Source organism: Octopus bimaculoides, chromosome 3 (assembly GCF_046866305.1).
Source record: "Octopus bimaculoides isolate indiv1 chromosome 3, ASM4686630v1, whole genome shotgun sequence".
Classification (NCBI taxonomy): Eukaryota; Metazoa; Mollusca; class Cephalopoda; order Octopoda; family Octopodidae; genus Octopus; species Octopus bimaculoides.
Genome location: NC_142930.1, coordinates 131,445,488 through 131,455,330, shown reverse-complemented (window position 1 = coordinate 131,455,330; position 9,843 = coordinate 131,445,488). Strand labels below are relative to the sequence as shown.

Genomic DNA, 9,843 nt, shown 5'->3' with positions numbered 1-9,843 from the left:
TAGATTGAGAGTGGGTATGCGATAGCGAGAAAGATAAAGAGACGGACAGAAAGAAAAAGAAAGAGAGCGAGACAGAGAAAAGGGTGAGAATGTGTATGTGTGTGTGCGTGACACGGAGAAGGAGAAGCAAAGCTGGAAGGAGAAAGAATGAAAAAGAAGTCAGTGAGAATGAGAGTATGTATGTATGAAACAGAGAGAGAGAGGGTATTGTTGAATAAAAGGGAAGTGACTCTCCCAGTTGGAGGTGTCATGTGACCGGCCTATTCACCATTAGTTGGAATGATGTCGTTGAGTGTATAATGGAACATAGATGCAGCTCCCTGATGGACTTTTATTGTCCAGCTCATGATTCGGGGGTCCTGACTACTGACCACACACACCTGTAATGGTCAATACGTCATGAATACCAATCTAAACAATTGTTACCTACATTTAAAACAGTCTTGAGGGGAAAAAAGACAAAAAGCAAGGAAGACAATTCAACAACAAAACACAAAAGTGAGAAAAGCCAAGAGAAAACTCCGAAAATAATTAAACAAAACACAAAGGTAACAGTAATTATATCTCGGCACGTTTTCTTTGGTAATTTAAATGCATATTGTAGTTTTAATTAATAGAGCTTGGTTGTTTTGTATTTTAAACTACCTATGGGAACTGAAAAAATAAATTCCCACCCCACGAATTGACTAATTTGTCATCGTTTTAAATATAGGAAGGACACATTGTTAGATATGTCTTTTGAGACTGGGATGGTTGTAGATGGTGCTTATATATATATATATATGTACTCTGTCAAGTTAACCTACTTTTAAACAACCACAGGGTATCTAATATTCTATTCATATTTTGAGATTTACGAACTACGAATCTTTTTCTCTCGCACTCTCACAATATAATATAATATATATATACATATATATATATATATATATATATATATATAAAAACTGATGCGAATAAAAACTAGGTTTGATGTGCTCATCTTCGCATGTGTATTCATTCGATCATTACTATCATTTTCTTTTATTTCTGCAGTTTAACTAGAAGATAACCCCAGGAGTTACTAAAAGAAAAATAGCACAAGATACTAATTACAATATTTTTTTTTACTTAATTCTACATTACCGTGTAGTATATTCCTGGTGATGGTATATATATATATATATATATATATATATATATACACATATATATATAAGTTGGTTCACTCCTTGCACCAACGAAAAAAATGCAGTCTTAGAAAATCTTGTAAATAAAGTCCCAGGAGTAGGGTCGTAGAGAGGGCGAAAGTAATTATGCCAAAAATACAATTTGGTCACAGGTAGAACTCTTCTAAAGAAAAATTGGCCTTTTAGGAAAACAGACTTATTATAAAGCGTTCAGCATCATGAAAAAGCGACTAAACTCATGTTTGAAACAAATTGTCAAAAAAGGAAATTAAAAAAAAAAAACTTCATCCAGCATGGCCGCAGCTCTAAGCTGAAACTTAAAAAAAAAAAAAAAAATAATCGTAGCCCCAAACTCAGATCCTAAACCTTAATCTCAAAATCCTAACTCCTGGACTTTTTTAGTAATGCATTTTTGTTTTCTTTTTGGTAAGGTATCAACCATTTCCCATTTTGAAAATGTTCCTTTCTGGAGCTTAAAATTCAAGGATATCCATGTATGATTGTCATACGCACGTTTAAGAAACATTTTGAATCATGCATAAATTTATGGTCGACTCTATAAGTTTCTTAGATTCGTTTCTAAATATTACAATTGCATGTAATATGCTTTAAAAAAATAGTCTAATTTATTGTTTTATTTTTCTGTATCATTTCTTGCTGATATTTTAAAAACTGTTTTTGTTGTTATTGTAATGGATTAACATACGTGAATGGCAGGTTGTATCTTATTCACACACTCGCAATAAATTACACAACACAAACAGGTTGGGTTTCTATCCAGCCAACGGACATAGAAATAGCTAGGAAATTCTCAAACAACGAATGCAGGTCGCAAGCCTACTTGATTATCCTCATATTTATTCCATGGGTGATTGCTGAGACAATGCAGTATTGAATTGAATAGAAGTATTTAACAGGCGTAACTGGTAGACGTTATTATGGAGGTTAAGTATTTACAGATTCGAACTCAGTATTGATATTCTGTATCTCAAAAACTATCGGCCCTAAATTTGTAAACATTCATATTACATAGCACACACATGCATGTGAGTGTGTGTGTGCTATATTCTCCCACGCACTTACGAAATTATCTACCCTTTCCTTCTCTCCTGATCCCACAATTTATATTCTCCCTTACACTCACCCTCTTGTATCTTGAAAGTACTCTATCTTTATCACCTTTTCTGCTATTCTCACTGACCCTCGCATAATGTGGAGTAACTGTATATTTCCTCTGTAGTTAGACATCTGTGCTTGTCCCACTATCATACTTTAGCCTTCAACACTAGACAAAAAGCTGCCTCCCCCTCAGTTGAAGGGGCTTTTCTCTTTCTCTTTCTTTATCTTGTCTTACCAGTTATTTAGTGACCTCAGTAGTGCCAGTGTCATGAAAAAAGGCACCCACTACTCTCTGTAAAATGTATGGCATTAGGAAGGGCATCCAACTGTAGAAACCATGCCAAAGCTGACATTGGGGTCTGACGCCATTCATAAGATCCTATCAAACGATCCTACTCATGTCAGCATGTAAAACTGACATTAAGGGAGGATAATGATGATGATGATGGTTGTCTATGAAGGTTGTAATACCAATAAAAACTGCCTCATTCTTTCAAACAGTGCAACTTGCCAGCACGGAAAACAATTATGTATCATCATAAAATGATGATGATATATAATGCTTATCATTACTTATATTCTTTCTGGGATATTTTGAGAAGTCTCTTATAAGGGAAGAATTAAAATTAAAGACAGTATTAATTCTTTGTCCCTTCCTTTGCTTTTTAACCACATAGACTTAGGTTCAAACCCATTGCACTGAACCTTATGCACTTGTCTTGTTATTGCCTTGGGCCTGCCAATAATTTGTAAGTGGAAGTAATGTATATATTTTCAACCTTCATTTTCTGTGCTGGCATGGGTTGGGCAATATTTTGTCATTACATGTATTCTTTCTTGGATATTTTGAAAAGTTTTTTTTTTTTTTTATCATCACCACCACTTGACAACTGGTTCTGTAACTTAGTGATTTGGGAAAAGAGACTGATAGAATAAATACAAGACTTAAGAAAAAAAAAAAACAAGCACTGGTGTCAATTTGTTCCACTAAAACCCCTCAAGGCAGTGGTCTAGCATGGCTGCAGTCCAATGACTGAAGCCAGTAAAATATAAAAAAGAGATGGTAATGATTAGAAAGCCTTTGATCATTCTTTTTGATTAGTTCTGACTCGGAAATAAACAATAACAAGTGTATAGAAAGGCACTAGGAAGTGGAGAGGTGACATTCAGAATGTCACATTATACCCCCACTACTATCACCACCATGTGATTCACCATAGCAATTTGGGAATATGCAGTATGTGTACCTCAGCAAGGCAGAAGCATAACATATCTAGGAAAATAAAACTATTAATTGCATCTAGTTGTTCAGTCAACAAACTGGATGTTCTCAGTCTGCTCAGTTTGCAGTAATATTATTAATACAACATGTATGAGTTCAAATACTCGTTTATTTCTTTTAATGTGTCTATCTTCAGAGCAGATGGTGTCAGTTCATAGAAAAACAAGTAAACATTAGCACACATATTTGTAGTTTGTTTGACAAATTGTCATATTAAAAAGTGGCTTTCTTTAGTGTGTGTCAGTAGTCTCTTTTGTTAAAAAAATTCTCTTTTAACCATGTGTTATTTACAGATATTACTTAATCCTTTAGTATGCAGATTATTCTGTCAAATCTAATGCTTATTAACTCATATTGTTTTAAATTACAGTATTTACATTAAACAGATAGGTTCCCCCACTTTGTTTGTTGTTACCACGTTTCGGTTGATATACTCTCCAGCCTTCATCAGGTGTCCTGGTGGAATTTTGAACCCAACCCTTTAATTGACTAATGGGGTACTCTGTTCTCATTCCTAGGGTATTTTTTGCCGATATTATTATTTATTCAAGTCACTACTTTGGATTAAACCTGAAATCTTGGGGTTCGTAGCCTGCGCTCTTACATACGCTATATGCCCAGTGTTTTAAATTAATCAAGAATTATGTTATCACTTCGAGATTTTGATGATGTGATTGTTTATTTTTAGAATGACATTGTAAGGTTGATGGGAGAGGTGAGATCTGGCCAGTTTGAACATAAAACTTGTTGAATTATTTGACCAGATATGGTCAGTTTGAATGCTAAAGGATTAATCTATAACTTTTTCCTCTATACACAAACCTTCTACTTACTACCAAACAAGAATATCAATATATATTGCACACACACACAGACATATAATGCAAGATATGCTGTGATTGAGAAGGCCCAACAAGTAAAGTGAGATCACAGCCATAGCCTATACCAGTGTCGGATAACCAGCCCATTTAAAAAGTACCTTTGAATAATCAGGTGACACGCCATGCTTGAGGAGACCTATGAGTCAAGTAAAGTCAAATATCAAATCACAAATGAAAAGTGTAGTTGTGGCTGATGCCAGTGCTGCCTGACTGGCTCCCCATGATATATATATATATAGAGAGAGAGAGGTACAGGAATGGCTGTGTAGTAAGTAGCTTGCCTACCAACCGCATAGTTTCGGGTTCAGTCCCACTGCGTGATACTTTGGGCAAGTGTCTTCTATTATAGCCTTGGGCCAACTAAAGCCTTGTAAGTGGATTTGGTAGACGGAAACTGAAAGTAGCTTGTCATATGTTTGTGTGTCTGTGTTTGTCCCCCCACCATCACTTGACAACCAATGTTGGTGTGTTTACATCCTTGTAACTTAGCGGTTTGGCAAAACAGACTGATAGAATAAGTACTAGGCTTACACAAGAATAAGTCCTGGGACTGATTTGTTTGACTAAAGACAGTGATCCAGCATGGCCGCAGTCAAAATGACTGAAGCAAATAAAAAGATAAAAGGACATATATATACACGTACATAGTTAATACAAATAAACGAATATAAATGGACAACATGAGGACATGCACAAGAAATATATTAGCTTGGTACTCGGTGATAGGAGAAAGTTTGACGTTTTGAGCATAGCTCTTTGTCAGAAAAAGAAAGGGAAAAGAAATCTCCAACAGTGCCTGTGTAACATGTATATAATGTATGTGTGTACAAGCTAAATGCATTATATAATGAGGCAATCTCTACGCAATCAATCTGCTCAAAATAGCAGCCAAATTGCATTTTATTGTCTTGAAAGAGAAGGGTCAGATTGGGTAATGTAGGGGAAGAATTAACTGAAACAGTTAAGTCTAAATCAGGGGTTTTCAAACTTTTTGACTTGCGGACCCCTTTATATTTCAGGCTTTACCTTAGGGACCCCCTTATAAACGCTTATGAAATTTATACATAAATATTTGCTTTAAATAACATATTTTTACATTTATTTATTTAACAGTATTTAACAAATAGGTTTATTGTCAATTAAAAGATTTCGATTAAAAAACATATATAAAATCAAACTGCTCATAAAAAGTATTTGCTGTCCACGGACCCCCTGTGGTCTGCGGACCACAGTTTGAAAACCCATGGTCTAAATGATGTGGAAGAAAGTAAAAGTAGAAAGCTTTGATAATTATCAACACATGGTTGTATGATTGAGAAACATGCTTCCCAACCATGTGGTCTCTGGTTCAGTCCCACCATCCTGCACCTTGAACAAGTGTCTTCTGCTATGACCCTGGGACAACCAAAGCCTTGTGTGTGGGTTTGGCTGACAGAAACTGAAAGACGCCTGTCATATATATCACCATCATCATTTAATGTCAGTGTTTGTGTGTATCCTTAGCCGGACATCACATGACAGTTGTAAATGAGTATTATAGTGATACAAGTAAAAGTTGTTTGTTTCCAGTTTTCTATGAAAAACATGTCTGGCCAAGGGGAAATATTACTTTGTTTGATAACAGGCAAGGGTTGGCGACAGGAAGGGCATGGAAAATTGGATATAAGCATGGAAAATTGGATATAGGAATGATGATGTTGATACACACACAAACCACATACGCGACTACACTGCACTCAGTTTTTTGAGCTGCTCAAAAGTAGTTCCTAAGTGTCAATAAAACCCTTTACCACTTACCTTTAAATCAAGATCACAGTTTTTAAGTTTAGAATGCTGTATCCACCAAGATAAATATTTAAATAAATGTAAATTCTCCTTAAATTGCTTGGCCCTTATCTCATGAAGCAGTTTCCTTTTTATCACAACCCTGGATATCACTTCTTCATTAGACACTTTGTCCATGCTATCCTCAATATTCTCCTAAAGAACCACATTTCACCCCTCTCCAAGCACTTTCTCATTTCTCATGTTATAGACCCAATCTCCTTTCCACACATTAGCGCAAGGTAGACATAGCAGTTCAATAAATGGGTCTTCGTCTTGATTTTCAGAGTATGTTTTCTCAAGATATACAATTTTGAGAATACGAATTTTGCCAGCACTATTTGTCTTTTGATCTCCTTCATACATCTTGTGTCTTCTGTGATTAAAGTTCCAAAGTAGTTAAAGAATTAATGATTTGATTGTTTGCTTTCAGCATGCACTTTGGGCTTCCCTTCTTTGTCACCACCATACACTTTGTCTTCTGGTAATTTATGAACAGACTCTTCCTCTCACTTTCTCTGACCACTATATCCAGAAGCCTCTGAAGCTCCTTTTCCAATTCTGCAAGTAAGACTGTCATCTACCTATCTCATGTTTGTGATATTTCTGTCTCCTACCCTAAAACCTTTTTCCTTCTCCACTTCCCTTATGATCAGTTCACCATAGTAATTGAAGAAATTTGGTGACACAACCCATTCCTGATAGCTAAGTGAATTAAAGTGCAATGGAATTGTGTTAAATAAATAAAAACATGTTGTAAAGCACAGGTATGGCTGTATGGTTAAGCAGTTTGCTTTGTAGACTGTCTCATAGCAAAGCGTCTCAGGCGTATTTTGCTATAGCTCTGGGCCTTCTGAGTAAAGTGGGCAGATGAAAATTATAAGAAGCTTGTGCTCAGATGGCAAGTGCGAAGGGGTGCTGAAAAGTTCCTGGCTTAAAGGGTATCGTGAAAAGCCTGATTGTAGGCCCAACCTTCCGAGTTCTTTTAAAGGGCTTAGAAAAACTGAAAGATTGCTGCAATGCATGTGTGAATCTGAGAGGGGAATATGTTGAATAAAATCATAATTAACTGATCTGCCTGTATTTTCTTTTACCCAGAGCCAGGAACTTTTCATTACCTCCTCGTGTGTGTGTGTACATGAATGTGAATGACTTTGCTCATCACCACTTGAGGGAAACTGATATGTTTATATTCCTTGCTGACATTATGACCAGTTGCTTTGTGCTTTCAAAGACCTGTGGAATTGAAAGAAAAACTCTTAGTTGAAAAATCCTCAATCATACCCTATTGAGGAAATGGATATAAAATGAACAAACATCTCCAGTGGATTTGATGTTTTTGTTATGTTGAATTGGACTACAGCCTTTTACCTTGGATCCCAGTACCATATCCAAGTAGGCAGTTCATTTGTACACACTAGTTAATGTGGTGGTCATATCTGGAATGTTGTTCATATAGTGAAGTACAAGCCACTACAACAACAGACATACAAGCTATATATACATTTTGAAAGGGAATTTCTGTGTGGTCATTCAACTTGCTAGAAATAATGGTTGAATCTCCTTCAAATCTTGATCCACACTTTTTAAAGAAAGGACTACATTAGATGATATAGTTTTACATGGTACTGAGAAGATGAAATGGTCGTGGACGGAGTTCTTTTGATCATAGATCTACTCATTTGGGACTGATTTAGTGACTAAACAACAAAAACATCATCCAAAATTCTGAATCCTCTAGGTTCTTCCACATCTTAGGTCTGTTCCATCCCAACAACAATTCTAATTTGGGAAAATGGAAAATACTACTAGAATCTGGAAATGAAGGCAACTCTTTTGAAAATAGTGTTTATTAACATGTCGGATGTCATCATTCAGGCCTATAATCAGTTATTCCAACCATGGCTATCCTTACTTTTATTTTAAGCGTAAGATTATATTATCCTGTGTGACTGCATTCTTTTTTTTTTTTTTTTTTTTTTTGACAGCAGATGCTTTGAGAAGAATAATAGTTGCTTATTTTTAGCAGCATGAGCCATCACAGGCGGGTTTCCTCATTGGCTCAATCACAATGTTTGTTCATTATTATGAGTCACAGTTTGGTTACTGCTTAAAATTATTTTTCCTAAAATAAAATTTTAAAAAAATCTTTTGATAGTTAACCTACTTCTGTGGCTATTCTCTTTCTATAATTTTTACTTTGTACGGAATAAGAATGACCAGTTTTGGGTTTGATTTATAATACATTTAATTAAAAAGTTACTTCTGGTGTATATTGTAACTTATGATATATTGGAAATGTAATATATATGGGTGGAGGTGTGGCTGTATGGTAAGAAGTTTGCTTCCCAATCACATGATTCTGGGTTCAGTCCCACTTCATGGCACCTTGGGTGTCTTTTACTATAGCCTCAAGTCAATCAAAGCCTTGTGAGTGGATTTGGTAGACAGAAACTGAAAAAAGCCCAGTTTATATATATATATATATACATATATATATATATATATATGTATATATATATATATATTGTTGCTGTTATGCAAAAGTGTCATAAGTCCAAAACATTGCTCTTTTAGAAAACAAAAAAATACTTTTACCATTCCATCTCTTTTTATATTAGCAACAGTTTCAGCTAAAACAATAATACTTTGTTGGGTGCATAAAATCGTAACTCCATGCATGTATGATATTTTCAGTCAGAAATATTTTTGCAAAGCTGTCATATGTGGGACTTACTACAGTTTTGAAAAATGCTAAACTGTTGTACTACACTTTGACAATTTTCATCTGGAGCAGCTGGAGATACGATAGTTTGACCAAAAGAACCAACTATTGCAAGCAAAAATAAATATTGAAAAAAAAAACACATTTGGCCCTATTTGGATATATGACAGTTTAACATAACAGCAACGATACACACACACACACACATACTTGTATGTCTTTGCATCTGTGTCTGCCCCCCCACCACCACCACCACTCCTTGACGACCAGTGTTGGTTCGTTTACATTCCTGTATCTTAGCATTGAGGAAAAGGAGTCCGATAGAATGAGTACCAGGCTTTAAAAAAAAAAAATGAGATATCTCCTGGGATCAATTCTTTTGACAAAAATATTCTTCAAGGCAGTGCCCCAGCATGGCCACAACCTAATGACTGAAGCAAGTTAAAGATACAAGATATGTTCCTTCATTTTCGTTTTTGTGTCCATTTTATCATTCTGGCATGAGTTAGACAAATCTGTCATCAAGGCATTGTTTTGCAGCTAGATGCCCTTCCTGTCTCTTAGACTTGTTTTCCTTTTTTTTTTGTTTTTTAGTAAGGGATTTCTTATTCACACATTTTCAAAAGCATAAAGCTGTCAGTTCCCTTCTTGACAGGGGAATTGACAGCAAACAACCATTTTGAATGGTTTTAGAGGAGCTGGGGGATGCACCAGGCTCCATAGTGTGTGTTTGCCATGGTTTTAACAACAATCACTTTACAGAGTGTACTGGGCACTTTTTATGTGGCACCAGCACAAGTGACATCAGCACCAGTGCTATTAACATGGCACCATATCTAGTGT

At 35.6% G+C, this 9,843-nt stretch overlaps 1 protein-coding gene across 2 annotated transcripts in view; it reads left to right on the top strand.

The window, feature by feature from the left end:
* The first annotated feature begins 266 nt into the window (after positions 1–266).
* Positions 267–9,843, top strand: part of LOC106878511 (GDP-fucose transporter 1) — a 16,520-nt gene continuing 6,943 nt past the window's right edge. Inside the window, exons 1-2 of one of the 2 annotated variants that reach the window (XM_014927849.3) lie at positions 267–548; positions 6,709–6,842. The gene's annotated coding sequence lies outside the window, so the exon portion shown is untranslated. The remainder of the gene's footprint in view (positions 549–6,708; positions 6,843–9,843) is intronic. The other variant, XM_014927773.3, reaches the window with a different exon arrangement.